The sequence below is a fragment of the Falco naumanni genome, chromosome 1, assembly GCF_017639655.2.
Source record: "Falco naumanni isolate bFalNau1 chromosome 1, bFalNau1.pat, whole genome shotgun sequence".
Taxonomy (NCBI): Eukaryota; Metazoa; Chordata; class Aves; order Falconiformes; family Falconidae; genus Falco; species Falco naumanni.
The window spans coordinates 115,417,832-115,434,887 of record NC_054054.1 but is presented as its reverse complement, the minus strand read 5'-3'; the positions used below and the strand labels follow the sequence as shown (position 1 = coordinate 115,434,887).

General features: G+C 46.0%; 1 protein-coding gene across 13 annotated transcripts in view; it reads right to left on the bottom strand.

The window, feature by feature from the left end:
* LOC121081254 overlaps positions 1 to 17,056 on the bottom strand; it is a 198,565-nt gene that overhangs the window by 59,830 nt on the left and 121,679 nt on the right. For 12 of the 13 annotated variants that reach the window (XR_005825634.1, XR_005825633.1, XR_005825639.1 and 9 more), the window contains exons 3-5: positions 11,621 to 11,764; positions 11,022 to 11,125; positions 10,508 to 10,592 (exon numbers count right to left, since the gene is read on the bottom strand). The gene's annotated coding sequence lies outside the window, so the exon portion shown is untranslated. Of the gene's footprint in view, positions 1 to 10,507; positions 10,593 to 11,000; positions 11,126 to 11,620; positions 11,765 to 17,056 lie in introns of all 13 variants that reach the window. The other variant, XM_040580184.1, reaches the window with a different exon arrangement.

Here is a 17,056-nt window from a genome sequence, read left to right as displayed (position 1 = left end):
TCTCTCACATGAAGTCTGGCAGAAATGGTGAGGCAGAAGCTCCCGTCCCTGAGGGCCCCTCCTCAGACTGAGGAAACACACGGAGGGCCTTAGCAGGGAATTTGTTAAATATGGCTCTTAGGGGAACATAGGAAGCAGGTCTTGTAATTTAGGCGGGCAAAACAAACATGATGAAACAAACAAAAAAAAAAGTATGAAAAAAATGCCATAACTACCGAGCAGCCCCCTGCAGCCCTTGCCAAATGAGCCTGAATGGAAAATCCCCTCTTGGTCCCAGGCCTGGGGACTGAGTGCAGCAGTCGGGCACCAAAGAGAATGTGATGCCACCAGAAGGTCTCAAAGGAGCTGCTTTACCCCCCACCATTCCTCCTTGATCTCAAAGATGAATAGAAGAAGCCAGGGAACACTATTTATAGAAATATGGTACAAATAAAGAGTGATCTGATCTCTTTTCAAACCCATTGGAGATACCAACAGATTAGGTATGCTTTTCAAGACTTAGGAATTCTGTTGCTTTGTCATACAATCCCTTCCCTAAATTCATCGGATTTCCTCTTAAAACAATCACCCAAAGCAATCCAAGGGTACCTCGGCCCTTTTAATCACAGCAGTTCACCAGAATTCCTACTAACAGGGATGTCCACAATATCTCTCAGGTTCTTTCCAACTTCAGTCCCTGCAAGCTGCAGATCCAAGCTGTCCCCACCAAGCAACAGGCACCTCCCTCAGCTCTGCCTTCATCCAGAGAGGAAAGGCTGCTACCAAAGCAGTGAGACCACTAAAATCCAGATCATCCCCTGGTCATTCCTCCTTCCCTTTGCACTGTTGAGGGTGATGACACTCCACCTGAGATGCCACAGCTAAGTCCTCACGTTTAATGGGATGAATCTTTGCCATCCTACAAGTTTAACTCATGAGATTACAAAAAAATAGTTGCCTGGATTAACACGATTTTGCTGGCTTGAATCCATTTAACTAAGCAATGCAGGTCACTGTAACCTAACCTCTTCTCCTTGGGGATTTATCACCCCATCACCTCTGTCGAACCTGTGTTTTACCACTACAGCACTTACACCCTCCATTTAGAGGGTTCCACATTAACAGTTACTTCATGGCTTGATTCAGAGCCTACTGCAGTGAATTAAAGACTTAACTACACTTCAACAGGTTTTAGATCTGATCCTTTAAGACCTTTTTCACTTACAAACCATGTAAATGTTTTAATCAAGAGGTCACGCACTAATGAATTAAAAATTACCCTGTAAGTGTCTTAGCCAACCAGCCCACATGGACATGTTTCTGACAGGATCTGTCTTCCATCGTATCACTGACCGACACCTATTAATTTTAGCATCTCTGTTGAGAGAAAGGCAAATTAGCAATGATGTTAATTTACACCTCTCTCAGCTCCCAGAGATCTCTCCAAGCCCATTTGCCTCATGCTTCCTGTACCTCCTTGCCTAGAAAACTCCCCACATTGGGATGTGTCTGCTTACTGCTGACAGTAAAAATGGGGTAAGAAGATACCCAGAACAACATGTAACATGGAAAGGAAGGGGAAGGGGGTGGCGGTGAAGGTTCAGGGCTGGCCTGATGTGTCACACACCACTGGGACACACCAGTCAGCTCTGGTCCTCAACTTTAGCTCAGTTTTTGAGATGCACAAGGGGACAGCTGCTGCCTTGTATGTGTTTTCCAAGTCTCACCCCAACTGCACCAGCGCACAGCGATAGCTATTAGAAGCCAACAAAGCCAAAGCAGCCACAGGAGTGTTTGCTCAGGTGGGCTTTACTTCTGGCTCTGTCACCTTCCCTCTTGACTTAGCTGTAAATCCCTCCTGGATCCTTTCTAACATGAGAGGCAGGGAGAGGGATGAATCCCTTGGGTTAAAACAAAGCACCTTGTCCAAGAGCAGTTGTTTGCCTTGTGAAAAAAAAAGGCTGACTTTTTACAAACAGCAGACAGCGTCCTGGGGATTTGGGGTGACTGCTGCAATGTTTTCTAGCTGGATAGTAAACAGCTAGGTAACCACTGACACAGGCTTGACACAGGGTTTGAGGTTCCTCTTCTTTTCTCTAGGGACCATAAGCCATGATCCCACTAGAGAAATGAATGATTTATCATAGCAGGGGTGCCTCATTAGGATTTATTACAAACCCTTGTGATAGCCCAGGAAAACTGCTTCCAGGAGTCATCCAATATACCAGAATTAACAAGACAGCCCCTCAGATGGAACTACACTATCCAAATCCCTTTACACTGACCTGCAGCCCCGAAACACTATGACAGCCACAGCAGCTGCCCAACATTAACAGATATCTGCAACTTTTAACAAGAATCAGGCACAGAGCCGTTCCAAGCCGCAGCTATAAAACTGATGAACTGAGAGAAAACAAAGAGAAAGAGGAAAAGCACAGCATCATACCATAACTATTTGATTGTGATTTATGTCCCGTTCCACCTTGCTTTATCATAGCTAAGCTTTTCAGGAGAAAAAATGCTACATACGCCATATAGAAACGGCTTTTGGTCCTGGGTGTGCAGCTCTGCTGCTTCATACAGCTGCAAGGGGGACTGCAGACAGTCCTGCCACACAAACCCAACACTTGCTCCCACTGAGAAAGCGTTGATGCAACTGTTGGATGCATTGATGGCACCTGCCTCACCACACAGCAGCGCCCACACTCCTGAAGTTTCGCTACAGCCTTGGAAAGTGGGCGATATACAACATGGTATCAGCTCGCTTGGGAGCATGGGTGCCTCGGCTGCGCTGAGGTCTGCACCAGCAATCATCAGCAGACTTCAGCACAAAGACAGCTGGGAGAGAGAGAAGGTGATACCTGGCACAGAGCTGACAACCGGATCATTCTGCCAGTTTTCAGAACCAGACTTTTCACTGTTTTGTTTTAAAGTGACATTTTTGTTTGCTTGTCTAAAAGCCAACCATGTTTTAAAGAAAAATGGTTGAACACACAAGTCAGAAATAACCCCAAAATGAAGCAAAATAGGGGGTTAAATGAAACAGTTCAGTTGTTCCAATATTATTTTGTTTTCCAGGGGGTAAAAAAAAAAAAGGCAATTTTTCTGTTTAGCATTATCACTCTTTCTTTACTTTGTGATTTCCTAGTTGGCCAGCTACACCACATCTGCATTTCCCACACCTATCCCCTAACATGTTGGAGAGGAGCTGAATGCATCTGCTTTCATCACCAAATATCATCAAAAAGTGTCCTTGCAACAGGTAACCAGCTCTCTCCGTGTAAGGAGTGGAGACCCAGCCCTCAGCACTGCCATTAAAGTAACTTTTAAAAGGTGCAGAGCCCAGAGCAGCTACTGCCTTTCGATGGTGAAATAACTGTTTCTGCGGTAAGCTCAGTAACACAAGGGAAAGCTGCCCAGTGTGTGAAAAGATCCAGGACACCATTTTTCAGTTTGTTTTTCCCATCAGTGTGTAATGTTATCCAGCTCACACACAGCTGAACTGGAGCATCCCTTCCAGGAAGATATCCAGGTTCAAGGTGAAGCATCCAAGCTAGAATGAATTTCCCCCTTGCCTTGGTCAGCGGCTACAATAGGTAATTACCATGTTGCTCCACAGTTGTCTCATTTCCAACCTAACTTCAACATCCATTCACTGGACCTTTTTATATCTTATTACACATCAGAAATCTTCTACTGGCACAGGAAATTATCTACCACGATCACATTGCCTCCAAACTTGCTTTTTGGCAAGCCAGACAGACTGAGCTGTTTAAGCCTGTCTCTCATTCCAGACCTTGGCTCACCCCATTACAGCTGAGGTATCCTCCAACTCATATCCAAGAGAACAAAAGCCATCATGCCATTTGTAGGGTCATAAACTTTGGGCTTTGCCAATGAGCATCACCCACTGAAATCACCCCAGATGCAAACCCTGACCTGCTAGAAATCGGGTGTGTCGGAAGGAAGGAAATCACAGGCTCCGGAGTTCCTCAAAGGCTTTCGTGAGCAGCCAGTTGCAAACATTTCCTGGTGTCAATTATCCATCAGCTCACAAATATCTGGCAACCTCTGCTCAGTTAGTGAACTTCAAAGTCTGTTCTTCACCATGGTGCTGTGCAACACCCATGAGAGCTATGTGTGCTGTTTGAGATGGTTTCACTCAAAATGGCACCTGTCCATGGGCAAGATGACAATTTCCCAAACAAACGGCTCATTCTTTTGGCACTTGTATGGGAGGGGTCCAAGGAATGGTTTTCATCAACAAAACTCTCTCTGGGTACCACTGACAGCCAGAGCTTCCAGTCCAGGCATGCTGAGGTGAAAGTCCAAAGAATGCCATTCGTTCCTAGAGCCGATTCCTCCGCTGTCAAATCATCATCCAAAGAAAACACATTAAAATCAATGCCCTTAAAAATGACAAGCTCTGAAAAAACGCACTCTGCAAACAGAGACGGTCAATCCAAAGCTGTTTGGGAGGCAATCTCCAGCTGCCAGGCTGCCTGTCACAATATTCACCCACAGTTTTTCCCCAGTGAAATATTGTCCACCTTGCTGGAGCCAGCAGGCTGCTGCTCGTTTGCTCAGGCAGCCCCAGCAGCGTGGCGCAGGCTGTGCCTCACCGTATTTGTTCAGTCCAGAGAAAGGCAAATCTATCCGCTGACTCACCGCTGCTCTGCAAAAAGCACATCCCAACGCCGAAGGGGCTTGATGCTGGTGGTCTCCCAAAGCGTGCTTTGCTGTCTCAGCAGCAGCTGTTTTTATGGAGCCCAAGGAAGTAGATAAACAAGGAGTTGAATGATTTTGTGAGTGAATTTAGGGCTTGTGATAACAGAGACAGAAAAGCGCCGCAGCCAGGCAAGGCATGGGGCAGGACTGTAGTTTCTCATCTAGTTCAACCAAGGTGACCCAGCAGGAACCTGACACCGTGCACAGCTGAAGCAGCCATCAGCCATCCTCTGCAGAGCTCCAGCGATTCTCCCGGGACCTCAGCCAGCTCTGCTGACCCCCCTGCAATCCCCCTGGGACGGCAGCACTGATTCTGAGCCCACACCGAGCCACCGACAAACCCCAGCGCTAAGATACGGTCAGCCTCCCCAGAGCTGACCCTTACACCAGGCTGCCTACACACCATCCCCTCCACCCAAACCATCTCCCTCGCAACCAGGAGCAACCTTCCAGCCTAGTCCCGACCTTCACGTGCGCAGACTGCGAACGGCAGTGAACCACGGATCAGACACATGACAGCAGCAGGATAATTACTGCTTTAAATGGAGAGACAGTCTAGCCATTAAAAGAAACCGTTAAGGGAAATGGTGGATTACCCACCACATGGTCTTTTCAGACTCAGAGTGGAAGAGATGTTTTAGCCAGAAATGAGTTAATGGGCTCAGTGGTGAGGTTAATGGACAAAATTTTATAGTCTGCTATTCAGCAGGTCAGACTAGATAAGGCTTTAGATGTTTCCTGCACTCCTAAGTCCGTATCTCTGAACAAATGGAAGAGGGAATAATAAAGAGTCTCTTCCAGGCCACTCTACTCGTACGTTCAATTATGGGGAAGCTGGGGAAAGTTTATAAAACAGCAGTATTTTCTCCTGTGTTTGACACAGTGGGAAGCCAGCACTGATCTCTGTATAAGGGTGTTCAACACCCTGTATCACATCTCAGCACTTTCTGGGTCAGGTAACCCGTGCTGGCCGCCCAGCCTCATTCTGCAGGGAACAAAACTGTCCACCAAGTGCATCCTCACTCAGGAGCACCAGCTGGTGCTCAGGGTGTCCTCGGATGGCCCAGGCTGTGCTCACAGGTCCCACACGACCGAAGAAAATACCAGCAGTGGAGAGGGGTGATGTGGGTGTGAGCAAACGCCCGCTGCTGGAGCCAGTGGGGTGCCCGGGGCCATGCTCCGGGCAGGCGGCAGCAGCAGCAGTAGCACCATGGCTGCAGCAATAACCAAAAGTGCCCAACGCTGCCGTTAGCAACTTACAAAGAGTCAACATCTTCCTATCTGGGCACTGAGAACCCCTGTTTCAGCAACATTTCTCCAATGCCTGTGAAATAATTAGCAATAGCTCTTACCACTGTCCTTTCACGGAAGATGGGCTCATTAATTACATTACACTGAGTCAGCTTAGCATGCTCAGAGATAATAAAAACACTGTTAGCCCTTCTTCCAAAATAAGCAGCAAACTCGCATTTTACAGACACTTACACAAAGATCCCATGATAAAAATACGACACCTTGTGTTTAAATATTTTCCATCGTTCCTTAGACTACCCAAATCTCTAAATACTTCCTACAGGAATCAGCTCACCCACTCCTGAACCGCCCGCATCAGACAAAACACTACGTGGTGTTTCAGGGTATCCAGCAGAAATAGCAAAACGGCTCTCGTTAAGAGGATGAAATGAACCTGCTTAGACTTTAATCAAGCACTGGTATTAATACACACCTGCATCACCTTAAAAGCATCAAGAGCCCTTAACAGCATTACCATATTTCACAGTATGACCTCTCCTGCCTCCACCCAAGGTCACTGGTATGAGGCTCTCGCTGTGGAGGAACCTCCTCTGCTGGCTCATCAGCTTCATCTAAATGAATGTGGTTGTTAATATCAACTAATCTACATATTGTTCGTGATGTTAATGCCTTTCACTTATGAACCCCACTGTCTCCCAGCGCCTCGGCTGGGTAACGCGATACATTTACCCCCTAAACCTGCACGTGAGCCTGTTCAAGCCCTTCACAATATACGCTGTGCCACAGCTACCAGCCCAGGTTCATCCCCTATGACCTTAAATATATGAAAGAACATAATTTAATAATTTAGGGAGCTATCCTTATTATCAGAGGCAGGCAGAAGGGTTGAATGACCTTCCACGGGCACCTCTTTGCTGAATATTTTTAGGGAGCCTAGAGTAACTGGGGATGGGAAACATCCCATGGTAACTACTACACAGTAAGAAAGAGGCCATAACTTCTTTAAGGGAGAAAAAATGGGTATATTTGGGAAAAGACAAAATGTTTCTACTTAGCATTTTGAAGACGTTTTGAAATGTTTTCCTTCCTAAGTACATTTGTTTCAAAAAATCATCAGCATTTAATTTTTAAAGAGGGATTTAAATGGTTTCAGAGCATGCAGCTGAAGCAAGATGAATCAAACTAAACATTTAAGGTATTCTATTTTTTTTGCTGAATAATCTTCTTCTTAGTGTGATCAGAAAGAAATTAAGAAACATTTTTAACAACCAAAAGTAAAAAAAAACCCAAGCAATTATTCAGACTTCTAGTTCTGAGCTGTTTTGAAAAATCTACCTTTTTGATATGCTTGAGATCATTTAAAGATATTAAGAAATATAGCTATATGTGCACCAAATTAAAGGAGGCATCAAAATACCAGATGCAAAATAAAGGCTTTAAAACAAATCTCCATAAAACTCAGTGAAAATATTTGAAAATTATTTATGTTCCAAATAAAACAGGTGATTCTTCAATTAAAATGGAGATACAATCTTTCTTAAAAGTAATGAAAATGCAAATACTCAGTACCAGGTATATTAGGCTGGGAAACCACATTTATACAGAAAATAGGTCATGTTGCACTGAGTGAAAAAGGGAGGGAAAAGTGGAAAATTAAAGGCAAATTGAAGTCAAGTTCTTATTTTTCAACAGCGTCCTTTTAAAAAACTCACCCTTTAAGTTTTCTCTCCCAACACAGAATCAACAAGGAAGAGGGCACTGGGACCTGACCTCCCTTTAATAATACGTTGGCAGTTTTTCCTTTGGAGGGAAAAACATTTTGTAAGAGGAAAGACAAATAATCCCAACTAGATTAATAAATTTGTTAACAGCAAGAGCTGAAAAAGGAAGTACAACAAATCAGGACAGAGCCTCTGTTTTTATTTTAGCACCTTTTCTTTTAGCACCTTTTTTTTTTAAAAAAAAAAAAAGAAAAAGAAAGAAAAAGAAATGCATAGAATAATATTTGGAATACCACAGGGTGTTAGGGAAAACAGAGCCTATCCTGAGCTGCCAGGAGGAGCTCAGCCCCGCTGGGCAGCTGAAGAATGAAGTACTGGAGAGGCAGAGACGCACTGGGGAGAAAACCCACTCTCCTCATTTCATTCCTGTTTTCACTCCTGTCTTAGAGGTCACCAGTTTATTTAATTAACCAAGTGGTGCCTCCCAGGACTGCAAGGCTGATCCTGCTCTCAAGTATCCCACAGGAGAAGAGTTTCAATGACATTCCCATGTTGCTGAAACCATGGTGTGTTGGTCCAAGTCCTTTGTTTCTCTCAAGGGCGGGACCACATTAAAGGACATCATCAAGGTTTCAGGAGCATCACCAACTGCAGGGGCAAAAATATTGGGGGTGGGGGTGGGGCGGAGAGTACAGGTCAAAAATGGGCATCACTGTCAGATATGTTAGATATGCCTGACACGGAGCAGTCCCTGGGGCAGCGCATACCAGAGCCCCCATCCCCACAGTTTTCCCACGTGAATAGGGCACGTTATTGTTCTGTACCCTGCGAGATCAATCACAGCAACAGTCCAAATGAGGCAACAGTCAAGACTTCCCTTAAAAATTCCCACTGCGCGCAAGGAGCTGGACTGTCCTTCAGCAGCAGATTCACTGCTCAGAGAGGGGTTTTGTCCCCAAAGTCCATCCTGACATACGCCAGAAGCAAGAGGAGAATCAAACCCTCCAAGTTCCAGGAAAAAGCCAAAGCCCCTGACATGAAACAGTTACTCCCTCTGAACCAGGCATAACCCCCAAGGGACGATGTTACGCCCTGGCCCCAGAAGAGCTCGTCTTGCCCTGAGCTGGAGGCTGGACCACCTCTGCCTGGACATCCCTTTTTCCCTCATCTTTCCATTTGTTTTGTACCCTTGCTCATCTCGTGGTTTAAAAACAATACGTCCCCAAACAACCAAAATGCAGAAACAAAGTCTTGCTAAAATTCTTTTCATGATTACTGTGTAAATAATAATCCAGTAAAATGAGTGATACCAATCTCCTTTAATGACTCATTCACCAGATTTCTGCCCTTGCCTTTCAGACCTCAGCATCAGCAGTGTAGTGTTTCGTCTTCTACCCATCAATTGATACTTAAATAATGCATAAAACTGTCTTATTAAATGCGTGTTGAATATTTATTTGGAAGCTCATCACAAGTTGAAAGATAACCTTCATTTCCAATTCCCTTTGGGATAATCAGCTAATTGGGTATCAGCAGAAGCTCAGCCTCTTCAGTCTGCTGCTAGTCAGCAGCAGAGCCCCTTCTAACAACGCCTTCAACGCACACCAAGGGGTTCAGGCCTTCGTGCTGCTTTGCCCAACCCAAGCTGATCCACAAGATGGACATCAAAGGACACTAAAAGTGGTCACGGACACCCACTACTTCTTCAGTGTCATTGTGCTCTTGGATTTGGGCCAGACACAGGGAGGGAAGAGACAACCACCTCCCGGAGATATCTGCTTAAACTGAGTCCTGGCAGCTGCAGCTTTCACACAGACCCCGGAGCTACAAGGGACCTCCTGGCCGCAGTGCAGCAAGACCTCAGGCTTGCTTCTTCCTAACAGACTTCGCATTAAAGCATCCTGCGATAAATTCAGTTCTTAGAATTACAGGGTCTGTGATACAGCCTGGACCATATCTGACTCCAACCTGAAGAGTTATTTCCTGTTCCCCGCAATTAGGTGGTTGTTAATGACACCCGTTAGGTAACCACGCCACGAAGGCAGATGTTGAAGAACCCCCTCTCCCCTCTTTGAAAAAGCATACTGGCTCAGTTTCAGAGGGCTGCTCCAGACCCCCAGCATGTAACAGCTCAGTTTGGAAGGTTGTTGGAAAATTGTCGTTTATTCAGCACTGCTGACTAATTTAATTTCTTCATAAAGAAGCATGACTGCATCAATGAACTAAGGAGAGGGAGGTGTATTATATCAACCCAGTAAAAAAATACAAAGGACTGGTCAAATGAGGGGCCAGCCCAGACATACCTCATTCCTGGGAGCAGCGCATTAACAGCCTGCTGGCAGCGCAGGAGCCACCAAACCCTCGTGCAGATGGGCAGCTGCCAGGGTCTGACATGTTTTGCGGTACAAGACCTGACAAATCAGCACATGGAAGAAATTTACCCATGCCCAGAGCTCGTCGGGTCTTTGGCAGCTACTGCAACAAGCTGCACAGGGAGCAAACAGAAGCACTTGTGTGTAATACTGTCTTCCAGGCTTGTCAAATTCACTTGAAGAGGAAATTCAGTCAAACAATGCTTGTATGGACGGCAAACACCTACTTATTTTCATATGCTTGATTATTGCAAGCTAACGTTGTTTCTCTCCTTCTCCCATCACTGTTTGCACTGAGGAGTACTCCGCCAGTACACAGTAAGGCATCCCACAGGATACAGGAATCGTGCTGCTCAGCATGAACCACTTCTACCTTTGCACTCAAGAATTATTTTCAGTCACCTCCCTCTTCTCCCTGAACACCTGCATCAGCTTCAGCTGGACATTTCTTACCTGAGATCAGCAAGGAAATGCAGAAAGAGCTTCAGAATCTCCTAACAAATGTAGCCTCAGATGTTCACCAGCTATGGGTCTCCTCCTGCACAGAAAGCAATAGCACACGTGAAAATCCCAGTGCGCATTCCCCAGACTTAGCAAGCTGTAAAGCACTGCACGGATTTTCAAGAATCTAAAGTAAAGTGACAAACTGGTTTGTGATTTAAAACTATTTGACAACCATGTCCTGTAAGAAAGATGTAATCTGTGGCATTTTTGTCCAAATTAAGTCTAACAATGACAAATGAGAGGCTTTACGCACTTATGGAATGAGACCCGAGCAGCGTGCAGAGCAGCCGAGGACTCAGCCTGCCCCGAAACCGAACCTCGTGGAATGATGGGGGGGGGGGGGGGAGGGGAATCAACACACAGGGTACCTGACCACAGACACAGCCTCGAGGGGAAAAGGAGACATGAAACAGAGAAAAATAGGCACTTTCAGGGCCAATACCTTCTTGCTTTAGGCAGGTACCTTAGGAGGTGAGGAACCACATGGAGGGCTGGTCTCTGTCCGCAGGGAGCTGGGGCCCCTTCATCCACCTGGTGGCATCTACAATTAGGCAGCAGAGTCTGGCCCTGGTGAATGAGAAAAGATCCTTTTAGCCCTCATCAGGTAACTCTTACTCCACTCTCCACATTTCATTTCACAGCAGGATTCCCCCATCCCAACTCAAAAGGCAGTTTCTTTGCCCATCCACACATGACCGGCGGCAGAGACAGGGCTGCCAGTCGCTGGGACCCAAACCAGGGTGATTCAGACAAAAGGAGAGGAGCTGCCTCTCTCCACACAGCAGCTCTTCCCTCCTCCTAGCCACAAGGACACAGGCATCCAGCAAGATGGATAAACTGTGCCACGGAGCCAAAGGTCACTTCTTGCCTCTCTGCATGGATGAATAAAGGCTCTCACTGGAACCTTAAATATTTTCACAATCAATCATCTATATATTAACATCTGACTCGTGTGGGCAACAGACCAACTATGTTTTTTCTGAGAAAGCCAACACAACATCTGGCCGTCTCCCACGAAAAAGCGATGAAGAAACACAAGCGTCTCCGAGGTGCCTCCGATACCCGAGTCAGGCTCCTCCATCCTGTTAATCCAGCCTCTCTGTTGCATCCACCGCCAGGAAAGCAGGAGTTCTCTGGGCTTGTTGGGACTCAGGCTGGAAGCGCTGCACACAACGAAGTCCTTAGTTTCCAGATGTTTTGAATTTTCTGTATATTTGGAAAAAAAATAAAACTGCTCCTTAACACTGAGAATAGTTAGTGATATTGGATTTGGAGCATGTGGGGGGGGATTAGCCAAACTGAAATGCACGGCAGATCTTTCACCGGTGTTTTACACATGCAGAGAGAATTAAAAAAATAGTGGCCATTATAATTTTTTGGGATAATTAATTCCTTCAACTAATTTTGCATGAAACTGGCTTTAGTTTTCATTCCCTCCTTCTTTGTTTTATTTTTTCAAGTCTTCCCTTCCTTCTTGGAGAAAAGGAGGGGAAATAAGAAATTAAATGCTTGTCCTTCCCCATACTTTACCTATTTTCAAACTGCTTTGTCAATCTATAATCAACCTTTTCTCCAGGCAGGCCCCAGGTAGCCTTCAACACGTTTTAAAAACTCTATGCCTATAGCGAGATTCCTAATTCCATACTTCCAACACCAAAGCCATGAGCTGGTTTCGAATAATGCTGAGCATGCAGCAGCTCCCAATAAATTTCACACCCCTGCAAAAGTTCTGTTGTCGGGAACTGTTTTCATCCTTTCATTTGCAGGTTGCCTTCATTACTTCCTTCCCTTGGGTCACAAAAAGGCTGCTAGTGGCATCTTCCATTTCCCAGGTGCAGCAGTATAAACTCAGAGTAACTCCACTAAACTTAATGTGCTTAACGTCGATACTCTGGATTTGTGTGGCTGCAAATGAGATCAGAATTTGTCCCAGCCACAGGAGCCAGAAGGAGGTCAAATGCTTTACATACATTACCTCCTCTTCAGCATGCTAATGATGTGCAATTTTCAAATGCTTTTCCCTAGACACTGCAGTTCCAGGAAAGGCACTAAAAGCACTCAAAGGATACAATGCAGACTTCACCACTGGAGCGGGTGCATGACCAGCGAAGCTACCAGCCCGACTGCGGCAAACCTTATTTTTGTGAGTTGGGGCTGGAAAAGATTTGGCAGTATCCAAAAGATAGCAACGAATCCACCCTTGCTGATGCTGCTGTTATAGAATCATAGAACAGTGTGGGTCAGAAGGGATTCTTAAAGGTCCTCTTGTCCACTCCCCTGCCCTGAGCAGGGACATCTTCCACTAAATCAGGTTGCTCAGAGCCCCGTCCAACCTGGCCTTGGATGTTTCCAGGGATGGGGCACCCACCACCTCTCTGGGCTATCCCACTTGCTGACCACTAACATTTTTCCCTGCTCCTAGAAAATTCAGTGCCGGCCACTCCAGCAGGCAGAAGCCACGTTGGCCGTGAGCACCTTCCTCCACCAGCCAAGGACCCGAGCATGGCGAGAGGTCTGTGATGGAGCACAGACCCCTTCCAGGCCCACCGCCACCCCAGGGCACTGGGACACAGCCTGCTCAGCACCCTGAAATCCCAACTGCTGCTCTGACTTCTGCTTTGCTTGAGGTGGACAAACGCCTCGCCTGACTTTCGGTTCAGCCATGTCCTGCCATCTGTTCATGGTTTTCCTGAGGTTACCTGTGCAGCTCCAGCATCTGAACGCAGGCTGAAGCACATGTGGCTTTAAGCTGGATGTTAATCAGAAACATGAAGTGTGTCAACCCAATGACTAATGTACAGAGTTCCAACTGAAATGAGCCAGAGTCCCGCAGATCCACTCTCCTTCCCTCCTGCAAGACTCTGGGGGCAAAGAGCTTTTTTAAAGGAAAACAAAGTCAGAGGCTTGGCCAGTGTAAAGCAGCCTGTTTATATTGGCAATGAAGTCTATTTGCTTCATCTTAAAATCTGGCCTAAAACCTGTAGACTACATTAAAAACAATATGAAAAATGTCAGAATACTACTCCATTTTGCTTTCTTACTAACAAACATAGCTTCAAGGCGTGATTAAGGGTGCTCATCATTCCCATTGTAATTATGAGGTATTATTTGTAATACCATTTTAAATTTGCTTCTCAGTAATCCACTGAAGAAAATCTGATTTCAGTACACTTCATTATTATGTTTTTCGTGTCGGAATAATACAGAAATGCTTTGTTTTGACAGCAGAAAAGACCCAGTTTTCATGGGGCAAAAAGGATTGCAATGACTGCAAAAGAAAAGAGCAAGAAACAATGAAGTGTTTCAGAATTCATCAGGTCCAATATTAATTTCACAGTTTGCTCTTTTTAAAAAAGCACAGACGCTTTAGCAGACAAAGGCTGCCTCTCGCCTCTGCTATTCTGAGCTTCCAGGACTTCACCAAAATGTGCAAGAAGTTTCTTCAGGTCAATTTTGGGACAGTTTTGCTTTGGCAGTGAATTGCAGAGCTCCAGATCTCCGAGGTCCAAAGCAAGTATGTTTTGAATTTTGCCATGTATCTGGCTTATTACATTCCTGATAAAGAGTCCCAAGATACTACTGTCAGTGAACTATGGAGTGTTCCTCAGGAGCAGCATAAACATCCGATAGCACATCCTTTACCCAGGCTATTCACCTCTTACACTGCAGGCTTGACAACATTCTGATAGGGTATCTGAAAAAAATAGTGGGTGACCATGAAATGAAAGGCAATCATATCTACATTTACACAAGGAAGCGGCCTAAATTCTGGCCTATTCTAATAATAAATTTTCTTAATATTCTTTAAAACTTGTTTTTTTGATGTAATTGCCTATGAATATTTGCAGTACGCTATCATCCTTTAAAGCCACTGAACGCGTCTCACCCTCACTTGTTTATACGACTTTGCCAAACTTTAATGATTTGAGATGAGATTTTACAGGTGAACAATTGCCTCCAGCAATATTTTCTCTTTGACTTATATCTAAAATGACCTGCCCCTTTCTGGGATGAGGAGAGAAGCAAAAATAACATTCTTCAGCTAAGTTAAACAGTTCAAGCAACTTTTTCCTTAAAAAAATCCCTCACCGCCCTTCCCACTTTGGAGCAGGCATGTTTTTTGTGGGATGTCCCTGCAATTGTCCTTGAGCAAGCATGGGGAATTTACAAGCTTTTTTAAAGTCAGAGTTTACACAAGCTCAGAAAAACCTACATTTGCAGAAACCTCAACCCGGCCAGGGCATGCGCCAGCCCGGAGCAGGATCGGAGCTGCCCTTTCCCCAGCTGCTCCGGTGACCAGAACGGGTTGGGCAGCTGGAGAGGGTGCTCGGGGTCTCCTGTTAGGAATCATTCTGTCTCATCTCGCTGTCTCTCAGTAGAGCTCAAAAACCCCTTTAGAGCCTGCTACCGCAGGATGCTGAACGGGAAACATTCGAGGTTTTTGTGAACACTACGAACGGCACCAAGATCAGGTGAGAGCAAAGTCAGTGCTGCACGTCGCCACTCGGACGCGTGGAGGAAAGGCGCTTAGCCCCTACCAACAAACCCGATTCAAACTAACCTTCCTTATGGATTCTGATGGGAAAACCCAGGACGTGATCTCTGTTGGACTGGAACGGGACCCACCGCGTAGAGCTTCCAGGCTCAGCAGACAGATGCACCCAGGCACAGGTCTGCGAAAGTGATCTGTAACCCCCCTCTCCTGAGGGACCCACCTGAATCATTCAGGGGGTGGGGATGGGGTGGGGGGTGGGGATCAATAGCTTCAAGCCAGGCAAGGCTAGGCACCCCCTAAAAGTCAGCCCCCTTGATGGTATGGGGAGTTTGGCAGTAAGAAAGTCGGAGTGCCTGGCTCAGGACCATACAGCTCAGCACAGCCAAAAAGAACAGACCGACCCATTAAATCTTCTACAAACAGCACTGCAAGAGCCTTTATATTCTTTTGAACCTTCGGCAACCTTGAGCAAGCATTCAATTCAGGCTGGTTTCTAGAAATGGCAAAATCGTGGGGCCTCTTTTCTGCTTTAAGATGGCAAGTTTCAACCAACTGCACACACACTTTAAAGGACTTCTCACAGTATCTGAGACTGTGGTCACTAAAAATAAAGCAGCCAACAGGAGCTAGTGGACTGCAAATGCAAGCTGTTCTGGGTTGCAAGCAAAGGTACTGAAGCATTTTCCCTTTCTTCCTCTGCTTTCCTTCTGCTTTTTCTTTCCCCGATTCCCTCTTTTCTTAACCCATATCCCTTAAACTCAGTGCTGATAATTGTAATCACTCTAATATGTATCCATCTGAGCAGCTCAGAAATGTCCATCTTGGGCCAGTCCCTCTCGTGGTGAGGAAGAATAAATATTAAAAGCATATGAACTACTCCAGAATTTTAAACAAATATGGAGTCAAGTGAGGATTAATCATATTTCCACCGAAGGCTGGCTTTTGTTGGGGGTTTCTGAATCCACATTGGTCTTTAATCAAAGGAAGAAAATAATGATGGGGGGCGGCATTTGGAAGAGCTGATGGAGATGGGCTGGACTTTCTCCAGACTCTACTGTTCTGACCCGGGACCAGAATTGTGGTTAACATATCAGAGAGATGATTCCCTCTTTTGGCTCCTGTTTGTTGGCAAAATATCCAAGGATCGCAGAGGGTCAGCACAGAAATATGCTACACGGCAAGTGCTTTTTCCAGGGACAAATGGCACACAAAGAGGCAGGCTGCCTGTGCGGCAGGGTGAAAGGTGAGAGCGGTGTGTGGTGAGTGAACTTCTTCCCCAGGGCAGAAGAAAGCTATTTTACAAGCAGCAGAGTGACGGCAGGCCTTGGGGAGAGCTGAGGAGTTCGCTAATGCTTGCAGTGGGTCAAAACTTTGAAGGTAACTCAGGATGGGAATTAGAAAGCAGTGATTGCACTCCGAGTTTGTACTGCTCTGCACCTCAGGTACACGGGATGTTGGCTTTCCAGTCATGTACCAAATCAGAGATTACAATTTCTAATTAGCTTCCTTAGCAGTTCTTGAAGGACCATGAACTTACCTAACAAGACAACCCACTTACGACACAGGCCAGAATGCTTTCAACATTGCAGATGTCCAGGGCTGGCTCCCTTTTCCTGTCTCCACATTGGCAGCTCTTGGCCCACCAAATGTAGGATAGGTGAGAGAGGTTTGACTAGAAATGTCAGGCCCGCAAGCGAATCTGGTCCATGATATAGCTGACTGCCTTTCAGGTGTGTGCACCAAGGCAGGGGAGCAGGCATCAATGGTATCTCACAGCAGCCGAGGCCAGGAGCAAGGTGCTGCACACCCGAGCACCCTCACCTCCCCCGGCACGTACCTCCACATGCCCCCGCCGCCAGCACCGGGGGCATCTAACCCAGCGCTGCAGCACGTGTAACAGCAAGAAGCAAGCCTGAATACAAACAAATGCTCTAATCTGAAGATCCGAAGCATAAGAAAATCTCTAGCCTAGGATGAGGACAAGGTGACCCACTCCAAGTACA